The sequence below is a fragment of the Pteropus medius genome, unplaced genomic scaffold (assembly GCF_902729225.1).
Source record: "Pteropus medius unplaced genomic scaffold, Ma_sr-lr_union100, whole genome shotgun sequence".
Lineage (NCBI taxonomy): Eukaryota > Metazoa > Chordata > Mammalia > Chiroptera > Pteropodidae > Pteropus > Pteropus medius.
This window is the reverse complement of record NW_024351543.1, coordinates 1,624,223-1,649,805: the sequence shown is the minus strand read 5'-3', so window position 1 is coordinate 1,649,805 and position 25,583 is coordinate 1,624,223. Positions and strand designations below refer to the sequence as shown.

General features: G+C 33.2%; 2 long non-coding RNA genes across 4 annotated transcripts in view; both read left to right on the top strand.

The window, feature by feature from the left end:
- LOC120586611 (uncharacterized) overlaps nucleotides 1–25,583 on the top strand; it is a 696,355-nt gene that overhangs the window by 33,102 nt on the left and 637,670 nt on the right. The window lies entirely within an intron of this gene.
- Nucleotides 10,896–24,628, top strand: LOC120586612 (uncharacterized). The gene is made up of 2 exons (XR_005648760.1): nucleotides 10,896–11,841; nucleotides 22,529–24,628. It is a non-coding gene; the product is annotated as an uncharacterized LOC120586612 (long non-coding RNA).

Below are 25,583 nucleotides of genomic sequence, written 5' to 3'. Positions count from 1 at the left end.
CCCTGACCCCATCTAGCTTACCAAGGTGTTTTCCTCAAAGGAGATGCTTCCATTCCTATGGAACACCGAGGCCAACTTCAGACTTACACTGGAACACTTAGAATGTAGACATGAAAGAATGGATAAATGGAACGTAAAGGCAAGCTGAATATTCTCAGAGATGATGTGGATTAAAATTCTGTTAGCTATAGGGCAATACCTTTTTTATTCAACATTTTATTATAACATTTTTCAAATATACAGCAAACTTGATTTTTTTTCCTGCTATAACCATTGTTTATTTTTCACGAGATCTTAAGAATGTTTTATATGTTATTTAATACATTTTAAAAATGCTATTTACACGTTATTTATATCATCCTTAGAATTCAAATTTATTAAAATTTTTAATTAACCAATATTTATAAACCCCATGTATCGTTGCTTTGTTTGTTCATGTTTTCAGTCATTCATTTATTCATTCATTTAAGAAAACTTTATGGAGCTTCAACTATATGCCAGATGTTTTGCCAGGTATTGGGCTGACAAAGCTTAATAAGCAGAGCTTTTATTCTTGTGGGTTCTTTAGTTCAGTGGAGAAGGCATAAATGACTACAGCACTGCAAAAGGCATGCATAATAAAGGTACTCCTAGTGATGTAGTTTGCATGTAATGCTTTGTTTTTGTTTTAAACTTAAGTATTTGTTGACCAGAATTGAAATTAGACATGCATTTCTTCCTATACAAAAATTATATTACTGGCCTACTATTAGTAAACTACAGTTTATCTACAATCTCTCCTAGTTTTGGGGGGAACTGATGAGATACAATTTTAAAACAGATGACCAAGTCTACGGTCATGCCACCCTGAACAAGCCCGATCCCGTCTGACCTTGGAAGCTATGCAGGGTCAAGCTGGTTAGTACTTGGAATGGAGACCACGTAGAAAGACCAGGTGCTGCAGGCGTAAAAAATAAAAAAAATAAGAGATCGTAAGCTAACAAGGTCCTTGCAATCTGTGAGGTCCACAAAGGATTGCCTCTCCTAAAAATAATAAAACAGATAACCAAGATTAAGGATTGTTATCTAATTAAGCCACCTAAAATTGACTTTGTGATGATGGTCTCAATGCCAAGTAAGTGCTTTGTGTAGCACTTATTTGTTTTGATTCACTAACCCTAGATTGCCTTTCCACCCATTTACAAGGGCTAAAACTCTTGTTCTGGCCATCGTTGCAACATAACTCTTATTTTACTCCTTATTAATTTGGGCAATAAAAGTATCTTTGGGGAATGTTCTTGTGAACAGTCTTAAACTATCCCAAGATTTTTTCCTCTTTAGCCTCACGTAATATCAAAACAAATGATACCTAAGAAAGGACTTGGCAAAGTATACTTGGGATAGCGTTAAATGCTTTTGAAAGTTGACTTATTTTCTTTTCAAAATTAAAAAAAAAAAAAGTCTTAACCCTTTAAGTACTTTGGAAGTATTCATTTGCCAAGACAACAATCTCTGAACAAAGTACAGTACATTGTAATTCTAAAATTAATGAAATTGTATGCTCTACGGCAATAGCTACTATTCCTACAATCATTTAAGAAGAACATGTACTGTGTACTTGTAAAAGACACTTAACAAGGCACCTTGGATAAAATGTACTCAAAGGATCTATAACCACACTTTAGAGAATAAACTGTCTCAAATGTAACCTCAGTACCCACCTCTGCTCTACAAATGCATGTGTGCATACATGAGCATGCGTGCACACACACCTTTTATAAGACATTTTATTTAAAAATTTTTTCATAAGACACATTTTAAATTTAGGTATTGTTGAATTTCAGTTTTAGTCTTTTGAGGGAGGAGCACAAAGTTTAAGGCACTGTATTGCATGGGCTAGCACTTTATGTACTGGCAAGATTATTTGCTGCACTAATATTTTTCACATGCTTATCCCCCACCAGCCTGTGAAGTCTTCAAATGCAGAAAGTACATATGTTTTATCTTTACTTTTCACCTCCAAGTATACTATGTGGCACATAGTGGGCACGAAATACATGTTTAGTTAATGCACAAAGATCAGAGCAAGGGTAAATTCTTTCTTGCAGAATGACTCAGTATCAAAATCTTCAAAATATATCTCTAAATAATTAAAAGTTAAAACTAAGTGTATAAAATCACGTGATGGTATTATTTGGCATCTCTTACAAATCATTTATAATCGAACCCTTGCTTTTTCTATGCCCTTTTCAGGCTATGGGAAACAGGACATTTTTATTGTATTTTATTGAATATTTATTTAGTTCTTTAAACAATTATTTGCATTAGTATTAGCTATTTGATACTTGAACTAAGGAACCTTAAATAAGTAGTTTTTTTTTTTTCTTAACAGGGCATTCAGGAGAATATGGGAACTATGGATAATGCAAATAGGCTTTATAATTTGATAGCTTTATTGATTACAGGTTATTTTCCAGTTCAAGCGAATGGAAGCACATATTTGTGGATACTTGGAAACAACGAAAGACAATTGAATGGATATGTAAACATTGAAATATTGTTACTAGGCTTTTAAACCAAATGTATTGAGAGCTCAGTTTAATCGTATAAAGGCAGATTTGCACTGTTATATTAGTAATCAAGGTATAGTGAGGAATCATCAGAATATGTTGGATTTGACTCATAACCACAGAATCTATGGCTACATGGAGGCCTTAGTTATTATTAGATATTGGGAGACCATGTGGCATAGGGATTAAGAACATGAGCTCTAAACCAGAGAGGTGGGTTCAAATCCCATTACTGCTATCCTATGTGCTCAGACAAATCACTTAACCTCTCTGTTTCTTTACCTGGAAAATGCAACTAAAAATAACCTCTACTTTATAGTGTCATTACTGGGATTTAATGAGTTAATAAATAGAAAGTATTTAGAAGAGTGCCTGGCATATAATAGGCACTTAAACACTAGCTACCATCATAATAATCATTAAGTTATCTAGTTCAATTTCTTACTTTAAAATTTAACATTATCTTTATATAAAGAAATGGAAGCTGAGGATGGTTACATGACTTACCCAGGGTATACAAACTACTGGTGGTGATGCTAAAACAAAACCAGTTTTTAATTCCCACTTGAGGGTCTTTCTACAGTAGGAAATTGCCCCATGACATATCAACATACTAAACAATTTAATAACTTTATAACTTCCAGAGTCTGATAGTCAACTAGGATTATTATCTCGTGATACTATTGTAAATTCAGTACATGGGTTTCCAGTCCTAGCAGGGAGAGTATATCTTGAACTCTAGAAAGTACTAAGAATGGGGCACTTACTGTGTTTGGAATCTAGTAAAGTGTGCAGATAGGGAGAAAGTGTTGAGATGTTGTGCATTTTTCACGAAGCCAAAATACTTGTTTTTCTTTTCTAAATTCAACTAGCTAGTTATTCTTTAGAAAAGGTGAATAGACTTTATGGTCCTTTACATTCCTTTTGACTCAAGCTAGTAGAAATCAAATACTGTCTTATTCTCTTTAGGTTAAAACAAAACAAATCAAAAATACCTAGAATCTTATTTTAAAAAGTCATGACATACTAATATCTAATTTGGATCAGTCAAACTGCGAGGCTCGTGTGCTTTTTTAAGTGGCATTTTTCTTTATACATTTTAATAAAGCTTCAATAGGGCAAAGTAGGGAAACAGAACAGCTAGGCTGAGCAGTAAGGGGTGAGATGGATGCTGGTCTTAGGCAAAGTAAGTGAATTTTAGAAAGGTTTTTCTCGAGACATATGACCAAAAGTAGGGGTCGATAACATCCCCTTTTGTGTGTGTCTTGTGTGTCCCGTCTTTATTAAGCACCCACCCTGGAGAGGGGTAAAACACAACAGCACCAGAAAATTAGAATTGGTGGTTTACAATCAGACTGGAGGGTCTGGACTCTTAATTTCTTAATAGAATTTTCCCAGGACACTTTGCATAATGTGTGGCTGGACATTGCCTTCTAATATCTGTGCTACAGATTATCCATCCTTAAAATAACTAAAATAATATTGATCTCTGTTCTGAACATGACCAAAGATTTAACTGACATTCTAAATTTTTTTTTTTTTTAATCAGGCGAAGATATAGTTAATCTGTAAGTTTTTATTGAAGTAATTATTTATTAACTGAAAACTGACTTTTAAATGAAGGAATTGATGCTTATACAGTAGTTTTATTTATGCAGAGGAACACATTCTAATTTTTGAAGCACTAAAAACACTAAACCATATAAAACGATGATTTTACAATTAATATACTTAATATACAATTAATTATTGATGCCCAAATGCAGGGTTTGAGTAGGTCAGATCCACTCATTTTTTTACATAGATTTTTAAAAGAATATTTAACCTCTATTGTAATGTTCCTAAGTCCCATCTAAATGGCACACATCCAAATTGTGTAGAAATGTAGCTGTCTAGGTAAACAATGTCTAGTTTTAAAAAATTGGGGGGACAAGGAGAAGGGCTTGAAACTAGTTTTGTTTTCTAATGTTTATAGTTCCATGGCTGCGACTATATCACTTATGGGAGAAAAGGCACCTGGGAGTAGGGAAAAAGGAATGGGGAGCACGTGATGGGGAGAGACGTGTCATGCTAGTATTATATTGGTTTAACATGTGGGAAAAAAATTGGTTAGAGGTTTCAGACAATGAAAAACATTTTTTTTCCTTTTAAGAAAGGTTTATTTAGAAACATTATTTTAATTTTTCCCTTCTGATAAAAGAACAAGGGATTTCTGTTATGTTTTCAGACCCATATTCTATGAAACCTTGTCCTGCTTGTGATGGAAGCTCCTTATGGGACTTATTTCTGTTGTTGTAACACTACGTACTATATGCATTGCACCTGTTCACACAGAGAACATTGCATTGTGATGTTTGAACGGATAGGTGCTTCAAATAAGAATCCAATCTGCTTTCTAAAGTACTAGTCTATTAGTTACTTAATTAAACTTAATTCTGTTTTTGTCTGCAATTTTGCATATGGTCTTGACTTATTTACTGAGCAGTGATTTCTTTTTTGCAGTTATCAGTTTTGTCTGAGATCAGTTTTCCTATTGTATGGAGTCTGTTTCTTTCAGAGCCTCCTTTAAGACTGTTCTGACTTTAAAATCATTACCAGGCTTTTGTCAGAGCAGATTTGTTGACACTCTTCTCACATTAAAAAAATAAATTTAAAAGATTGTACAAATAAGCTATGCGATTCACTATTTCCTGCTAAAATGCAAAAAATGTATTTATGATAATTACATGTACTGTGTGCCAGAACTGAAACAATACAGTCCTCATAATGGAGCATAAATAAAGAAGGTGGAGCCAGCTGCTCTTAAACTGTTTATTTGCAAGCAGTAATGATATAGAGAATATACCTTTTTTTTTCACTCTTTTAGTCTGGCAATACTGAACCTGTTGCTGCATTAGACGAGTTGCATTTTGCTGGATAGGGGAAGGAAGGCTGTCTGCTGTCTGGTAGGAGGGCTTTGTCTGTGCCTTTCTCTCTCTGTTTCTTTCTGTTTTTCTTTCTCTCTTCTCTCTCTCTCACTCGCTTGCTCTCTGTCTCTGTCTCTCTCTCTCTCTCTGCGCCCCCCCTTGCTCTCTCTCTCTTCCCGTCTCTGTGGTTTTGTAAGGTAGGTTGCAGTGTGTGTATATACACGCAACATCGAAACAGGAAAATGGACTCATTAAGGGCAGGCAGTCATTTTCCTCACCTGTACTTCCAGGAGACACACCGATTATGAGAGAAGAAGAGAAACTCAGCTGAGGAAAGAAAGGTAGAGACAGACAACTTTCATAAAAAAAAAAAAAAATCCTGTTTCTTCAATCTTCCCTCTACCTATCATCTCCTTTAGCCCCCCAATGCTTATGTTCTTTTTCCCTTGAATTTTAATTTCCAGATTTAAGTTTGGCAGAGCTATTGCTAGCTTAAAATTTAGAACATCTATAGGAGGCCTAACCCTCTGCTGATTTTATTCCCACTTATTTAAGGGTGTGCCCTTGTGATTCAGTTTAATTACTTTAAAAATAATTACAAACAAATCTATTTTTTCTCACTAAAGTACCGAATAAATCAGTATTTTTCACTCCTTTAAAACAGACCCCTCCGTATGTTTGTTAGTCTCTTTGCTTTTCTTATCTGTTTATGCAATTCCATCTGTCTGTCTATATATCATGTTGTCCTTATTTATTGCTAACTGGGTTTTGTTAGTTAAATGCCAATGAGTTTCAGCTGCAGTGCCAGTGTGGCTATTACTAAAGTGAGACTCTTAGTTCTTTGTTTTACATGGAAGTTTAAAGTCCACATTTACAGTTTAAATCCTTGAAGCAGGTTGAATACTTTTCGCAGCATATTTATTTGATGACACTGGCCATAAGGTGAGGGGTAGGCACTGAGGGTGGGTAAGAATTAGTAATTATTTTTATCATCACACACTCTTCTATGTTACATCGGCGGTGGGGGGAGTGTATTTTGAAAGGAATAAGGTACTTCGTTTTGTTACTTTTATTTTGCAGATGAGCTTTATAAGGGATATCACTGTGGTTAGTAAGAATGCAAACTTTCCTAACAAGCAGTTTTTATCCTAGGATAGTTTCCTTTTAGTACGTTACTGTTTATTTATGCTTAGAGGTGGGGTGGGGTGGGTGGGGGACTGTCCATCTTTTAACAAAGTAGAAGCTATGAAGTGTATCAGGCCATCTTGTGCAACAACTGTAAGTATTCATTTAACATTTTGGGGACTATAAATAATGTATTTGTTATTTCAAACATAGTTTTGAGGTACTTTTTTTTCTTTATATATTTTTTCTTTTTTATGGTGGGAAAAGTTGCATTTCACAACTAGCTGACATTGTTGAAGAGTTTTCCCAGAATAGTGTTCTTCAGAATTCAAAGGAGTAGTTAAATAAGTCCATTTGAAATGGACTCCTTAATGGAGTTTTATTCAGATTTGTCCAAAAGTAAACTGCTATTCATTTGATAAAAATTAAGTCAGATAGTAAGATATACAAATGTTTTCAGCATATACATGAACAGTAATAGAAAATGGATGCTGATCTGTAGAGATCTTGGATAATAACAGTCACCTTTTTCATAATAAATTATTTATTTAATAGAAGTGGCAGACTTTTTTTTTTTTTTTTTAATTCCATTAGGCCTCTCTGACAACACAAAGAAGTCCATAAAGCAATATTCTTAACCCACCTGGGACACTAGAGCAGATTCTCAAACACATTCTCAAGGTTCAAACCTAGTAAAATGTTTATTAAAAATCCATTATTTCAAAAGGGTGGTGAACTTTTGCTGTTAAAAGTATTTTCTTCCTTTTCTTTTAAAAAATTTATTTGGAGACTTTTAATTTGCTTATATTGCCTAAACTGTCTTCTAAGCTGAAAAGGCCAGCTTTGACCAAGAGTGATACAAATTCTAAGTATATTCAAGTCCTGTCAGAAATTTTTTTCCTAAGGGAGAACTTTTGGAGGGTTCTATTGAAAGTGTATTTGTGTTAATATGGTACACAGTATATGGTATTTCAAACATGATTATCTCCATTTCAGAACTCTTGACCTAGAAATGTTTTAAAACAAAATTTTATGTCAAAATGTGCATGTTTCATGCACCTGTCATTTTCTGTATTAACATTATGAGGACTATCTAAAATTCTATGCTCTTTTACAAAAGGAATTTTTCATGTATCTCTTGATCAACATTCTCTTTCTGCACACATGTATGTATGAAGATATCTGTGTGTATATATGTGCACTTACATATTCTCATACATGTATAGATAAAGAAATCAGATTCTTTTCGGATATGACATTTAAAAATTTTTATGTTAAGCATATTTATATTGATCAGAAGCAAACAAAAAATGGAGAGACTCTTAAGGGAGGGTGAAAATTTCTTTTAATCTAAGAGGTATTAAAGTAAAAATTTAGTCATTTTTATGGTCGACTTGATTTTTAGAATGTGCATATGTTTTCTTCTGAATTATACTTCTTAGCCTTGAGTATGTAAAATATTTTTAGTATGAAAATAATCTTGTCATTTTGGGGGAAGGATTGTCACTATCTAAATACAGCAGGACATTATAAAATGTATGTTAAGTAAACTTAAAACCAGTGTGCTCTGCTGTATAGGGGTTTGGAAAACTGAAAGGCTTGTGTCATAGGAGGGCAATAGAGTGCCAGAAAAATTCATTAACCAGCCTCGCTTGTTGTGGTGGGCTCTTCCTATCAGCACAGGAGATCTGCCTGTTGAGAACCCTGAAGTCTTGGTCAGGTCACAATGTGTTTCATTTTATTGTTGGAACACACAGTTACATAACACACCCACATGAGGAAATGCTCTAAAGCAGTTATTTCATGCTTCGCCATGCCCTGTAGCTAAAACAATTTGATACTGAGTGACATGTATGTGTGCTTTTTAACTCCTATCTGATGAAAATCAGCTTTGGCTCCTCGAAAAGGAACAAAACAGTGGAATGCAAGACAGTATAATTCAAATGCTGAGCACATGCTGGTTTAAACTTTTTTTTAACTTAAGGGGAGAATCACTATGATTATTTTTGATTTAAAGACTATATAGTAATTTCCTGGATTTTACTCATTAAGGTTTCAAACTTGAGGACACTTTTCTTTTTCACATTTTTCTCCAGAAGCCATTCATCAGAAAGATAGCAGCTGCATACTTTTCCCTGAGATGTGAACAAATAAGTGGCATTCCTGTTTATCTGTTTTTGAATTTTAATGATTAGCCCTTGTGCTAATTAACAAATTCTCGTATTCATAAAATCTGGCAGTTCATAAATATCCAATTGTGTGATTATCTACACATGTTCTGGCTTTCTATAAATATAGAAGTTATCAGTGGATGTGTTCACGGACTTGCCCAGCCTGAGTAGTGGCTGGTCATGCTGCCACAGAGGAAGCTCGGTTCAGGTCCTGAGCAAATGTGTTGCCCCAGGGTCTGGCAAGGTGTATGGAAGAAGCATCTGACTATTATTGCTAACTAGTGATCCTTTCTGGCAAAGGAAGGACTGATGTTGACATTCTTTAAATGCCGCCAGTTCTAGCCTTCTTTAGTCCCAAGGGTGGCCTCTTAAGGTCTAAAATTTGATAATGGATATTAGAGCTGACTAGTCTTGGAGGCCACTTTAGAAATGTATTATAACAAACTACATTTTTCAGTGGAAAATATACTTTACTCAACTTCTACAAAAGAGGTAAAATAGTATGCCTATCCTAAATTCCTTAACCAGTGAGGACCTCATTGGCATTAAGGGTCGCATAGTATTGAAAAGAAAATCTAAATATTTTCATTTGTCTGGCTGTGTAACTATCACAAGCAAATTATAGAGATCAGATATAACTTATATAGGAACATTTTGCCCTACATCAAGGACAATAAACACAAGCAAGTGTGTAATGTAAGAGTTATTATTAAATTAGAAAACAACCCTTTTAAATGATTTTTTTTTTATATTGTATAAGCCTGTGGTTACCTCATACAAGCACTAGGTATTATTTACAATGATACTAGAATCAGCCTTGGTCATTTGATTCTTTACTCCAAACTTTCAAATCAAGTATAGGATTCCTAGGCATTTGGCAAAACTTGAAACTTGTAATTTTCTTGAAAACCTGTGTTTCATGCATTTGCATTGCTTAAGTAACGTCTAGCATTTTGTAGAATCCTCAGGAATTATAGCCAATGTCAAATAACTAGCAAAATCCTTTTAATTCTTTACCAAAACCTCAAGGGCAATACCTATATCTTAGAAATTCTAGGGAATGCCTGAATTCATATGTTTTCCTATAACATAGATACTATATATTTAATCACCAATAATATTGATGCCAGTTATGTTTAATGTATCAGAAATATATTCCTTGAGCTCTTCTAATTTCAACATAGGCAAGCTTCTGAGGCTGCGGGAAGAAATAATGACACCTATTAATACTATTATATATATGTTAACCACTACAGCAGATGTTGGAAACAACATTCTAGGGCCTATAAGAAAAAAGGGCTTTTCTGTCCCTCTAGCTGTTCAACTGTAATAATGAATAAGTGGCATGCTATTTCCTCACTAAACTATGGAAAAATTGTGCTTGACTTTGGCTTCATAACCTTTCCTTTACTCCGGAATCAAGCCTTTTGGTGATTCTACAGTTCACTTGAAAGTAATCACCTTGAAGACATGGAGCTCGCTTTTCTGGAATCTTTAGACACGCAACAGAAACTTCAGCCTGGGGTGTTTTCTAGTTCAGTTAACTAATGCGACCCCTCTATAGCTGTTTTAACTTAGGGAAAGTTAGCTACTGACTTCCACATGACAATACTGAGATGAGGTGCAAGGGCTGAGTTAATTGACACATCTAGTTACCAAATGGAAACCGAGAATATTATTATTAATTTCTGAATATTCAGTCTTACCTTCGAAACGCTATTTGAGAAGTGGTAATTACAGCATAACTTCTTGGTGTTAGAAGTAATTTCGTCACTCAATACTGTGTCTAAAGGTGTGATGAATTTAACATACGTATTACACATTATGCATTTAGAATATTAAGGATTTATTTTAAAAATTTCCATATTAAATAACTAACTAATGGAAGAGTTTGCATTCAGTATATATAAAACTATTTAATGGAATTTGGGGTTTTTGAAAATTAAAAAGATGTCCAAAAAATTGAAACTGAAAATGGCAATAATTACAAATCTTATACATATTATTTTTTCTTCAGAAATTCTTATTCTAAGCTTTTTAAAAACCATGTTTGAATTTAAATTATTTAAATTTTAATTCTAATGTTTAGAAGGCTTTAGGTTTTGTTTTTTGTTTGTTTGTTTGTTTTTTACTAAATGAGCATGGATGTTTTCTATTTTTACCTTTCTTTTCAGAAATGTTCTCTGAATTACTGTTGTAAACAAATTGTGATTTGTTGTTGGCAAATTACCTTTATAGTATGAGTGTTTCTAGTAAATGAAATGCTACTGGGAGACAATTAAGGTAATGTCAATTTGCTCAGGCAAATATAGTCGCAAAGGTAGCTTTATACTGTTGGATTTATTTTTGGTTCTGGGTTTTCTCTCTTTCTCTCTTAAATTCTAGATACACTAAAACTCCTTTTGGCCCTGTAAATGCACTTTGGGTCTGCCCATATTAACTAATGTTTCCATCTTATTGGTCCTTTGCACCTATCACCCAGGCTTTAGGGTGGGCAAAAAGAACTGGAATGGTTTTTACTTTTTCTAGTTCCTCAACTCAACGATAATTTTTGTCTCCTCATCTCTAGAGGGGAGACTAGAGACCAATTAAGAAGCAAATGGATCTCAGAATATCATCAAGCCAGAGGGTAGAAGGGGTGGGTACTTTCGAAGCTTCTAAACTTAAAAGTCTAATGAAAGAAAAATACTTTCTAACCCTCAGATAAAGCTATCTGAACTATGTGACACAGTACTATCTTCTCCCTATGCCTGTCTAATGTATTTTTAGATTCAATGGCACTACCAAAAGAAGATCATAGAAGAGAAAATCATTACATCTCACATTTCTATTACTGCCTGGTCTTCTTCATACATTTTGCCTTTTAAACCTTGGGTTTGTAGTTGTGAGCAGATCTTTATAGTTGGTAAACATATTTTATTTGTTTTGCTAAGAAGACTTCCCAACAAAGCAATACCAAGGCATGTCGTAAAACATCATCATGAGTTTATTAAGTAAAATGGATAAAATGATCAACTGAATAAGTTGTATGTGTATGTGTACATGTTTCCTCTCAAAGCAATATGTGTGTGTGTGTGTGTGTATGTGTGTGTATATATATAAAACAAAACAAAAAATTAAACTTCCTATCAGTCTGAATGGATTCAGTTTTCTTTTTATAAAATGGTTTTCGGAAACCATTTTTGTACAGCGGATTTGACAAACACATTCTACTCCATTCCCTGCCCACTTGCTGCTTTGCTTTCTAAATGTTGAATGAATGTGAATAATTTGTTAGTCAAAAGGGAAAAAAAAGAAAAAGCATGTTCTTCTAACAGGCTCAGAATATAGCCATAGGTAGAAAGATGTGCTTCTTAGGACTTATAAACAATAGTTTCAATCTTATCAATTTAGCATGAAAATTTGTGAATAAAAGTTTTAAAAAGTAATTATTTTGAGACCCCAATGCTGTGGCAAAAACAAAACCAAACAAACAAAACAAAACAATGAAGCACTGCCTTGGAGAGCAGGAGGCATTAATTAATGCTAAAAAGGATTTAAAGTGGTTAAATCTGGAGTCCTGGTTTCTAATCCTGACTATATGATTTTGAATATATTATAATTTATCTATTCCTTGGTTTCCTTGCCTGTAAAATGAAGGGAGAAGTTCTGTTTTAGATTTTCTTTTATTTTAAAGAATGTATGACTTTATTTTAAATAGCTACATATGTAGGTATTTCTCCTTGCATTTTCTACCTATAAATCACAAATGTATGGGGAGACGTGTAGATTGATGACGATGGAAGAATGAAGAGAATCTGAGAGAGCAACATGTACTTTAAATTTTTTGGTGGTAGTTGTCTTCAGCTTAAGTAGATGTCACAATATATTACTGGGTCTATTTAATGATTCTATAATGCAGTAAACCACAAATTGTCATTTGTTAGACAAAGTGTCATAACTGCCTATCGGTGATTTGATAAAAAGGCTGCTTTTTACTGAGTGAAGCGCAACATGGTTTCTATGGCTCTATTCTTCCCCATTGGCCACTAGGTGGAGAGGCGGTCCATGTCCTTGGCCTTGCACGTGGTAAACAGTTCACTTCTGATTTTCTACTGGCAAAGCTGCACTATATGTCTTTGGACATTTCTATGAAGACATACATAACATTTTGCAGAAAACATCAGAGAATATATTTTCTTCTATACAGGCATGATGGGGTATTCATAAATGCAAAATTATTTGTCGTCCTTCGGCTACTTTTAATGCTCATAGACCTAGGAAAAGACCAGTGTTACAACTCTGGTTTTAGTTGTCACAAATAAGGCCTTTTGCCTTTTTTCAATTTGCCCATTTAGAAAAGGGCCCTGAAATGAATGTCAGCACCACAGTGCCACCTTGTGTCTCTGTTGTTGTGAGAGTTACTGATGCATGAGCCAGTGAAAAAGAAAAGAACAGGACATTTGCAAAAATTTGGCAAATTGTTTCAAGTTCGGATTTTGCAGTGACTCCACAAAAATACACGTTTTAGTGTGTTTGGAAATTCTTACTACCCAAGGAGAAGGTAGGATATGTGCATTTTACCCTTTCTCTCATGCCAGTTTTTTTATATTAAAAATACTTAAAAAATTTCAGGCACAAATAGGGATGTGTTCTGTTTAGATTTGAGGATGAAGAAGGCAGGGATTGTTGGAGATATTCACCTAATTATTACCACTTATAAAGCCTCAACTCAATCATTTCAGACAGTGAGGTGCTCCTTTCTGCACATTCTCAGAGCAACTTTTATAGGCATACCTGGTAGTATCACTTTTCATGTTGTACTGCCATTGTTTGCATAGCTTCCAACTAAACCGTGATCTTGAGGATGGTGTTTGTGTCTTATTCATCCTTCTGCCTCCAAAACTTTCTGTGGATTTCAGCCCAGAGGTACTCAAATATTTGAGGTCTGAATGATTAAGTTTGGCTGGTTTATGACTTCTCATTTGTTTTATTTTTATTTGTTTGCATTTTAAGTAATTTAAGAGGTTTTTCTCTTTGGAAAAACACTTTCTGATACCACCTTCTTTCCAAACATCTCTTTATAAACTTACTGTCTCATTAAAATGACGGTTTCTTTTTGATTATGAAAATCCATGTATTGCCAATACATGAATGCATATTATAGTTAACTTTGGGGTAAAGAAACAGTTTCTAGTCCTAGCTTTGTAAGAAATTTGCTGTGTTATCTTGGGTAAGATATTTAACCTTTCTAGTTTTTTTCTCATGCATAAAATGAGCAGGCTGAACTAGCTGATCTTAAGGTACATTTGACTAAGGGTTCTTATAGGGATTGGACACATATTATTACTCTAGTTATACTGGGTTTAACAGTTTTTAAAGTATTATGATAACTGAAAATTAAATTGCTAGCCTTTGAAAGTACTATTTGATATCCCAGTTTTTAGAAGAGGAAACTGAGGCACAATGTTGAAATGCAAAAGGATGAGTAAATAGTATTATAACTGATGGGTATTCCAATTTTTTGTTTATTTTTAAGTTTTGCTTTGATTTTGGTTAATTGAGCTCAACTTTCCTTCTATCCTTTAATTATAAAATAAATAAACTACAACAAATTTAAATAGCAAGATGAACCCATGCTATCGTATAGGACTGTAGACTACTTGCAATGTAGAGACTCTTCCATGACATTTGAATTTTTTTTTATAATACTTAAAAATGAGTATTAAGTTTTAAATTTTAGATTTTTGCATGGAATTTACAGCTGGAGTTTTCAGTCCATATATTAACATAAACACCACCAAATTGTATGACTTTGGGCAAGTTGCTTAAGCTTTTTAAGCTTGATTTTCTTATTTGCAGAAAAGTAATAATAAATGTTACCCTTCCTGTCTATGTCAAAAAGTTACTGTGAGTATTAAATGAGTTAACGGATATGGAATTTCTTTATAAATAGTAAAGTCCTATGCCAATTTCATAACATTTATTGTTATTATTGCTCTAATTAAAGAAGGACTAAATAATAAAAAGTCAAAGCAAAACACACAGACAAATTTAAAAAACACTGAAACTCATGGCATTTCTTAGTTGGGTGCTTCTCAGTGGCGGTAGGCTCTCTGGAGATATGTTTATCCAATTTCCTGTTTTGGTTTAAAAGCCTGTAATAATAATAATGATAATGCTTATGGGTCTAAAATTAGTGTTTTCTTTAAATATTTTTACCCTTCATTTATAAGTTCATTTTGACAGTGATATTTATTAAAATAGGAGGTAAAAAATTTAACCAATATGAAAAAATTATATATATACCTTTTCGATATTGTCTTATTAGACTTTAGTATACTTAAGAATTACCTATGGTGTTTGTTACAAGTCAAATTTTTGAGCTCTATCCCTAAGAGGCCTCGGATGGAACTCAGGCGCCCTGGCTTCTACCTGATTTAAAAATAACGAAAAATGCTACTTTCCTTGGCTATTATTGTACATCATAATCAACTTGGGGCTTTTAAACTGCAGATTTCTAAGTTATTACCTATTCTAAGATATTACCTATTCTAAGTTAGAATGATATTCAGGCATTTATATTTTACAAAAACTACTTCATAAATTCTAATAATATTGCAAGGTTTGAGAATCACTTCTCTTGTTTTTAGGGTATATTGTTAAAATATATTTCCTATTGCACCTGAATTCATCTTTTTCGTTCATAGTATACTTTAACCAAACCTAAACTCACTTTACATAGAAAGGCAAAGTTGAAAATGCTGTGTAACAAAAGTTTAGACTTGAAAAACAACAGTTATCACTCTTGTCCTGTAACCCTAAAATTAAGGTGAAGAGAGTACTAAGCACCTGTTGATAAATTGCTTAATTTAATCTTTACAACAACTCTATTGTATATCCTGGTTTTCTACCTAAGGTATAGATTAAAAAAAAAAGAAAACGAAGCTCATAGAGTAAATTGACAAATTCACATAGCTGTTAAGTGTCAAAGACAGGATTTAGAGCCTATACTCTCTACTATATCATATTATTTTTTCCCTAATTCAATAAATCTTTACCAGTTTCTTATTATGTTAAATGATAATATCTCGCTTTGAGGGCCCCAAAGTGCATTGCTGACATGGTATAGTAATTATTGCTTACATCATGTAAAAGAAATTGAAAATTTTTTTTTTCTTGTTTTCCCATTAAGAAATTATTTTAACTGGAGGTAGAATTCAAGTTTTCTGAGCAGTTAGAAGGGTTCAAAGTAGTCATAGTAATCATAATTATTTAACTGTTGAAGAACATTGTCTAATGGATCTTTTAACCCCCATGCTTTTGTATGAGGTATTTCTTAACCCAGTTTACAGATAAAGAAAGCCAGATGTGGGATGTTTAAGTAACTTATCTAAGATTGCAGATCGAGTAAGTAGCAGAACGAGGATTGAAATCCTGTTCAGTCTAACTTTGACAGCAGAGTTAGTGCTCTTAACCAGCAGTAGATGCAATTTGACTGTTTTACAGTTAACCTCCAGACTAAGGCTGTTTCTCCATGTGATAAGTACAAGCCACTAAATGCTAATTAAACTTTGTGAGACGTAAGTTCATTTCCTTTTTGGGGAACAAATCATTTTGCCACACGGAATCAGTTCAGTAACTTTTTTTTTAAGTCTTATAAAGTTTAGCGTTAAAAATGAATAATGCCTTAGGGAAGTCAGTTGACATGAACAATCTTTTGTTTATAGTTTTATTCGAGAGTTGAAACTCTTTGATGGGACAGATTATTTGATTGGAAATTTCAGTGTTACCTATTATGCCATGAAACAATAATTTCATGGCATAGTCTTTGTTATTGGTCCTAAAATAATTGGTTTACATTTAAAATCCAATGAGAGTATTAATAGATTGAGTGCAGCAGTGCTCATAAAATCTGAAAACATTCTTGAGCATTCCCGATATTCTCGTTTTTTAAAAAAGGCTCTAGTTTAAAATGACACTCTGTGTATATAGTATAGTGTACAACTAATGTAATTTCTCATTTACCCATTATATGAATTGCTAAAAACATTGTGTTTATACATTTTTATAGATTTAATAATACTTTAAATGCCATAGGGGTACTAACAATTTAAAGGAGCCCTGAAATGGATATTTTAGATGTGAAAATAATCATGGTTTTATAAATTTTGATATACATATATTTTGGAGATATTCTTAATGTCTCTATAATTATGTGTTAAAAAGATGTGTTTTTTTAAAGACCCACAAAGTCATTAACCAGGGGTTATAGTGTTGACTTTAACAGATTTTCAAATTTATCGGAAATTTGAGTTCTATTTCAATTTTCTTCTCTAAGTATGGTCTTTTCCCAAATGGCATTCTTTTAAATTTTATCAAGTGAATGAATGCTACCATGAAGAGAGAAGGGCAAAAAATGTAAAGTGAAGAACTTTACCTATACTCCTTTTTCAGATGTAGAAATTAAAGCATGATTTTTTTAAAAAAATAAAGTTCCATTTAGCAGCATAGCATAAATTGGAAAATTTGGTCAGTGATTTATTTAGGCTCCACAGAGAAAATCCTGTAGGGTGTTTTCAAATATCCTAAATTTATTTTGATTTGAGACCAGCTTAAAGAGCATGTCTATCTTTAAACAGTTCTCCATTTTCCTGAGAAAAATTCCAGTTGGTCTAGTTGTGGGAGGTAGTATCCCAACAATGAATCTTTTGGGGCCAAATAAGCACTTTAACACAACTTACTCCATCCTTTTCCTTAAGCCAGAGCCTGTTTTGCCCACTGGGCATGTTTAACTTTGACTGCTAATTTTATTTTTCTGCAGAGGCAAGGGAGACAGGAAAAAGGAGGGAAAATAACTGATGGCATGTGGGTGAGGTTTTGGCTCAGGGAATAAATTTTAAAAGATCCTGGGCAGTGTAGGGATGCAGAAAGCGGTTGGTGTCTGAAACTTAGCCCTATTTTGCAGATTAAGAAATAAAAGCCAGTAGAGGTTGAATAACTTTCCTAAAGTTACACCACAGTTTCCAGTGTTGAGATTTGTCTTGAGAACTAGGTTACTCATTGTTTCAATAAGAAAATTGGACAGTCCAGTTGTTCTTTTGGTCAAAATGCCCTTCTAATATTCCTGCCCTTCTTTTTTTTTTTTTTTTTTTGCTGCTGTCTTTTAACATCTAAAAAATCATTCTGCTTGTAATTCCAGGTTTAGAAGCTGGTTGAACAAATATATTTTGATTATTAAGGCCTTTTAGAACCAGCTGAGCTGTGAGGACAATGTGCATCATGAGGCCTTCTGCCTCTAGTTTGTTGGGATTATGTAAGTAATGAACATAGAACCAGAAAATAAAAATGGCTTTGAAGGAATTGAATCTGAGCATGTGGCAGAGCTCTAAACATGACAAAAGTGGTGGGCACTGAATACAGGATAAGCCATTTTTTAAAGTTCTAATTACAGTTGATCATAAGATTTTGAAATGAATATATGCTAAGTTTTGATACTTTTTCTCCTAAATTGATGCCATTATGTGGCTTTAAGGTGGAAAAGGGACCATGATAGACATGTGAATTAGAACTTCAGTCTTCCATAAAGTGTTTATAACTGCCCCAGATATCCCCTCTGTCTGGACCTCGTGAGAAAATTGTTTCTTGGCCCTAGTATCACTTGTCAAAGTTGCAGGTATATTTATTAAGTCTATTTCTTACTTACATAATGCATATTTGCTTTAAAAAATAGGTTAAACATATTTGATGTTTAGGTGCTTGGTGAGTATTAATGTTTACCTCTTAATACCACTAAAATGGTTCTAGATACCAAACAAACTCAACTAAATGTGAGGTTTATTTCGTTACCAGCACCTAACTAAAAATATGTAACAGAACTTAGAAGTGATGTGATCATATCAGACATGGTATGAACAGGCCCCAGTGCACTATCGGACCTTCAGTTTTTATTAGAAAATGCTTAAGAGTTATCCAGAGTTTCAAAAACCCAACAAAACCCAGGTATATGTCCTCATATTGACATTCTGCAGACTTGATTTCTATCCTAAGAATCGCAGTTTGAATTAATTGAGGTCAGAAGCAGCTACACATTTGATTGACCAAATGTGTCCTATCTACTTGCAAATAGCTCTTTTCCTTTTAGGGTCTGAGGAGGTGGTGGTTGTTTTTTCTGCCTTAGTAATAGAGTCACTGATAGCAGCACACAATGGCTAATTGTTAGAATATAAGACTTTGATAGAAATGGAACACAGGCTTCTAGTAATATTTTTAAATTTGCACCAATTTGCAGGAAATTAAATATGGTTCTCTAAGAAATATATCGCAGAAAGCTTAAACTAGAAGTGGTTAAAAAAAAAAAAAGCCTCTTCACAGGCATTTAGTTATTTTCTACTCCCAAAAAGTAATTTTCCTTTTATCTATATCTTTATAAGCCTTTAAGATGAAAGAGGAGAGTGACAGCTGTAGAATGACAGTGACCTAAAAGTATAAAATTATAGTTAGTGGAGTTTGGGTAATCTTGAGGACAAATAAAATCTAGGATATTTATCAGTGAGCTAAAAGGGGAAATGCTATTTTCAGCATTCTGCAAATAAAATGCTTAATTAAAATTTCCTAAAAAAGTAACAACTTTTCCTAAGAAATTACTTTGCTTTTGAAGAAATTAAGACTGGGGGAAAAAAGGAAGAAAGAAGAAGCTGGTGGTAACAAATTTGAGAGGGAGATGGGATTAGATTAATTGCCACTTAAATATGCAGTTCCAGGGTTGTAGGTTTCTGAACTAGGTTGGAAAGACCATAGAAAAAATTCTAGTGTGGAAATTATATCTCATGTCATGAAACAAAAATTCAAAAAGTTTCCTGTTATAATAAGGCGAAAGTGGTTACCAAAGAAACAAAAGTTTCTTATCACTCTGCCTGAGGCAAATGTGGCATATTAAGCTTAAAATGAATTCTCCTCTCCTGAATGCACACAACTCTTATTAAGGTCTTGGAAATTATGCACACATAGAAAAGGGGAATAAGAATTTCTGGTTGCATTTGAATAAGCATCCATTGGGGTATAGGGGCTATCTAATATCTATGGATACTTTAGTGCTGAACTGGCAAAAATCAGTTTTTGCTATTTTACCTTTCAGTTGGGTTTAACTTTAATCGGAATGACTGTTTTCATTAAAAGAGGACTTTTAGTTAGAGCTAGGTTCCCTGGTGGCCTGAAAGAGTTAATGCATTTTCCATGAGTGTCCAACTTACTTCCAGGGAGTAGTGCGTGCATGTGAGAGTCTGGCTCCAGGATATTTGTTCACATCCCAAAACTAATTTGGCACAACTTAAAATGTCTGCTAGGGAGAGGATTCAGTGTTGTTAGGCCGCGCAATTAGTGCTTTATTTCATGAACACCAAATTCACCCAATAGTGTTTTGTTTTAAAGAAGAGCTTGAAATTCACAATAACGGGTTTCATTTATCAGAGCCATATGGGACTCGCCATCTTTGGATATATTTGTAAGGCTTTCACAAAGAAGACTCCTTAGGCATCTCAGATTTCACGGATTGGAGGGCAATCTGGATGAATATCTTTCTTGGAAATGATGAACTATCTTTTTCATATGTAGTCTCCAATTTCAGTAATCCTTGAGAAGCCCCCCAAAACAGCAAAGAGTTAAATAAACCTCGGCTTATTAGCTTTTACTGGAAAACAAAAACCATGATTCTTAAATCTGGTTCAAATGCCAAGTGTACCTTTGATGTTGAAATTTGGCCATTTAATCATTACATTTTGTGAGGTGGCTTTTATGAGAGGGAAGGTGGGTTCTAAGTCTCAATCTATTTTTATACTTTTTGCTAGTTCCTCATGGTCATATGTCAATAGATTGTTGGGAAGATATCTGCAACATAGCAGACTGATAATATAGCACTGTGGTTCTTTGATGTTTACTCAAGATTATTTTCTTGTGGCCTTCTCTTTTTCCATGCTTCTCTGATCATTATGGGTTTATCTTAATACAGTATATTTTTGAAATGTTAATATTAATTGATTTTTTGAGAAATTGTATTTTTCACTCATCTGTAAATTTAGAGATTTAAAAATAAAATCAGAATGATCATTTTATAGTGGTTGCTAATGCTTTAATTTTGGGTTACCAGTTTTTCTTAAGCTGTTAATGACCGATAAATAAATATTTAAGTGTTCACTCATTTAAAATGAATATATTTTTAAAACATAAAGTGCTATTATGTTATGACTGGTAACCACTATTTTCTTAGGTTTTCAAATTTTTGTTTTCCCAGTTCTGTAGACTTTCTTATAAAGGACACACTTGATTCTATTTGATAAATCTGGTAAATCAGAATATTTTCCAGTCATAAATACTATTATAACAATTGCTACTGACCTATTAAAGTCTATGTAAACTTCATAAGGAAGGTAATTTCAGTTTTATTTTAAATTGTTATAAGTTGACAATTGCTTAAAATAACTCTCACTCATTTTTAAATACCATTTTATTGTATTCAGCCTTATTATTCTCTAGTTTATTTAAAAAAGAATCTTTAATGTTTATATTAGCATGTTTTAGTGTTCTAGAGAATGTCCACTATATTTTGTTCAGTTTTGAACATGTTGAATAACATTAAATTAAAATAAAAGTCAGTGTATTCTTGGCTACCATTTAAACTTTATATTGATACCAATGTCATATATTTTAAATACTATTTCATAAAGATTCAAAATTCTATTCCCTACCATTTCTTCTCTAAAATGCATTATACACTGCAAAGAGAGCTCTTAGACCTTTTATTTATGTATCTCTCCTGTCAGGTACACACTCCTGTTGCTGTATGTCATTGACCCCCATGCTGTAGGTCGATGAGGCTGCTGGACAACTGGTAGAACATTGGAATTATAGAATGAGCTATAATTACTTAAATCAACTTGAGCATTAAATTAATTGTGCTGGATGGTTGACTGTCTCATATTCTTTCTATATTTCATTCTTGGTCATGCATTCAAAAATCATTTAATGAGTGTAATCAATTGTTAAAATACTTTCAGGATTAAGTTGTATTTCCTTGTTTCTACAAACATAGGCTTCATGATTCAATGAAGTTAAGTGTTTTTATCACTGAAAAAGTCATTATGGAACTAAACATGAACTTTTTTGTTGGCTGATGCTTGATATTTTCCATAGGAATTTTGAAATATTTTCTTTGAGAAAATGATATAATGAGATAATTGAGATAGTGGTAACGGCATCAAAGAAATTAAAGATGGCAGAAAGACTCAGGATAGAATGTATGGATATAGATACAGTGATATTTCATAGGTCTTTGAATTTAGTATAAACCGTAGTCTGTGAAGAGAAGATAGACACATGGATCAAACAAGAAAATGCAGATGAAATAATCAATGGTTAATTATTTATGAGTATTTCTACTAAAGGACAGATGATGGTGGAAGGAACGTAATTTGATGGAGTGTATGTGTGAATGGTAAAATAGATTCTGTGAGAAGAAGAATATGAAAAGATACAAGGATTATATGTAGTTTTGTGGCTATAACTACCTAGTTTTCTTCATTTACATTGTGTTTCTGTTGTATGGATGAATGGCTCTTATATATAATGTTCTTAGTATAAATAGAATCCATAAATCATTGCGGTCGAGCGAATTTTATTTGCTTGTAAAGATAGACCTCTTTGATTTTGAGGTACGGTATGCTATTATTCTTACTTTATGGCCAGAGTAAAGTTTATATTATTTTTGTTCAAATTATAATCTGAGTATAATTATGTGGAGCAGGTGTGTGTGTGTGTTGTGGGCATGCTTGTGTACACATATAAAGGACACTCATTTCTGTGTCTTTGTTTATCCGTCTCTATCTCTCCTGTGTCTGCTGCTTTTTGCTTGCCAGTTTTTCTTTGTCTCTATCATTTTTATTGTTGAACCCATCTGTGTAGAAAATAGAATGCTTAGTTTAATAATTTTTAATGATTTTTTATTTTTTGTTACTTTGTTCTCCAAAATCGTTTTCACCTCAAGAATTAAGGCTCAAGTATAAGGCATTTTAGTTCTCACATTCGAGAGGTGTTTCTGCTTTCTTTTTCGTCCGTTTGTCCATATGTCTAGTAGTCTCTGATAGGCTGTGCAGTGAGACAGCAGTTTACTATCTCTGTGTGTGTGAAATTAGCTAATTGGTGTTAGCAGAAATATTTTCACATGTTTTATAAGCAAAGTGCAGCAAGGTATATAAATGTAGATATGATCCAGACACGCGCACGCTCACGACTGTCACTGCTCATGCATAGGCGCTCAGAAGTAATTAATGTTAATAAGATTTTAATGTGCTTGTGAGATCATAATGAGGAGAAATGAATGCTCTGATTAGGAAAAGGTAACTGTGTGTGTGTTTTGGCTTAGAACAAGATTTCAATTTTTATAAACCGCAATTTTAGAACTTGTTTGTGATTGCATCAATTGGTTTTTATTTTCAAATTAGAGGTCTGTTTAGCCATTTGAATGATTAACCAAATAAATGGGTGAAACCCTGATCATAAAAAATAGTGCAGATTTTCATTTGCAAAGCAATGATAGTGTACAGAAAGGCTGTGATCATGTCTTTTGCCAATGAACCATTTTTATGTTGTTTCTTAAAAAGCTTTTACAGAAACTACTTGTGGAGATACTACTCATTTTAATAAATGTAGATGTTACCTATATGTTCTGGAGACACCAATCAGACACTATTGTGCTTGAAATACATTCCTGCCAGTTAGTAATGGCGTATTCAGTGTCTAAAGAATCTATATCATGCATCTTGAAATATTTATTGGGAAAAATGTAAAACAACCAAGATTTTTCTTCTAAAACAAAACCTTTACAAATTTTAGATGTTTGACATCTTTTATGGTGAAGTAAAATACCTCAAAGTAAGCAAAGATGCTGTCTCATCGTGGACTCAAATGCTGTGCAGTCGACAGCCATACTATATGCTGGCTTGAATCCAGCTGGACACCAGAGGTCCTTCTCCACAACAAATTTTTTGAAAATATTGTTTACAAAGCTTTTGCATACATTTGCATTATTATTATTTTTTAATTATAAGATAAATCTAAATATCTATTAAGGGCCCTTGCCCTGTATCACATAGAAATCACTTACGTGTTTTTTAATATAAATAGTGGATTAAGATATTCAAAGATTGTATCCCTTTTAAAAGTAAGCATAGTAGTAAAATATAAGGAGAGGTCTTGGGTATGAATTGGAATGTGGGGTATTATAGTTTATTTTTAGCTAAATTCTATAGGTGTGGTTTAGATTCTTCTAGGTTTTGGTTGTATTATTATAATCTTTCTGCTGGGGTTTAAAAATGATGAAGAAGGTGAAGGTGTTAGAGTTTGTTCTATTGACTAGTTCCACAGTTTCTGTGTTTTCCATAAAATCCATGAGAATGATGATTATATGACCAAAAGAGGCATTGGCCATATACTGTTTAGTTGACTTTCTTTAGTCTTATGCCATTGAGGCATAATTTGGAAAATTTTTTCCCAGTTGCAATTTGTAAAGAAATTCATTTATGTTTTCTTCCAGTACTTGCATGGTTTCCTATTATAATTTTTTTATGCAGTCATACATATATTTATATTTTCTGTTCTGTGCCGTTGATCTGTCTATTCATATGTCATTATCACAGTATTTTAATTATAGAAGCTTTAGAATCTGTTTAATATCAGAAGTGTTGGCCTTCTTCTCCCTACTGCCATTGATCTTCTTTTTCATGTTTTTTCTGGGTTTTCTTTCTTACTTGTTATTCCAAATGAACTTTCTAATTAACTAGCAGACCTCAAGGAAAAAAAAAAACTGATGGTATTTTTATTGGAATTATGATAAAATATGAATTAACATACGGACAATTAACGTCTTTGTGCAGTTGAACCTTCTTACCCAAGAACCTTTTTCTTTCTATTTGTTCAATAAGTTTTGTGTCTTTTAGAAATACTATAGTTTTCCTTATAGAGGTTTTAAACATTTGTTACTAGTTCGTTCCTTGGTATTCTATTCATGTATTTGCTTGCTTACTTTTTTACATATTTTCTATCCTAAACATATATTTTCTAACTGGTTTTTTGTTTCTGTACAGGAAAGCTATTGGTTTTTGTAGGTTAATTTTGCGAATACCCACTTTGCAAAATTCTCTTATTGTTTGTGATAGCCTGAGATGAATTTGAGCCCCTATTCTAGCACAGTGCTTGGTGTCTGTGAGAACATGGACAAGTTTTTCTGAGCCAGTTTCCTCATCTGTAAAGTGCAGAAACCAAATTCCCAGAGTGACGGAGAGTGAATGAGATCATATGATAAAGCACCGAATACGTTGTCCTGCACATAGTAAGCACTTGACTACTGATATTCATTAAATAGTGTAATATAACGTAATATGGCATGTAGTATAATGTTATTATTCTTAAAATATTGCTAATATGCTATTGAATTAGTGAAGGTTTATTGAATCAGTTTTTAACTGCAAGAATAAAGTGAATTAAAGAATTAAAAAAATTAAACTTTCTTATAAAACTTTGTGATTTAAAAAACTAGGACGGAAGATTAATTCTCAAATTAGGGTATTTTGTAGTTGTGCACATGTATTTCCACTAATTCTGTTTTAATCATAATTATTGTATGTAAAACTCCTTAGTTCTGGAGAGTAAGTAGAGGGAACTTCTTGATCACCAAGAATGATTATTCAAAACAATTCATGGAGTGCATTGATTCTAGCACTTGTTAACTACATGAGTGGATATGAGCATCTAATTTAAAGTCCTGTAACCATTACTTTCTACATCACAAATCTGACAACTTT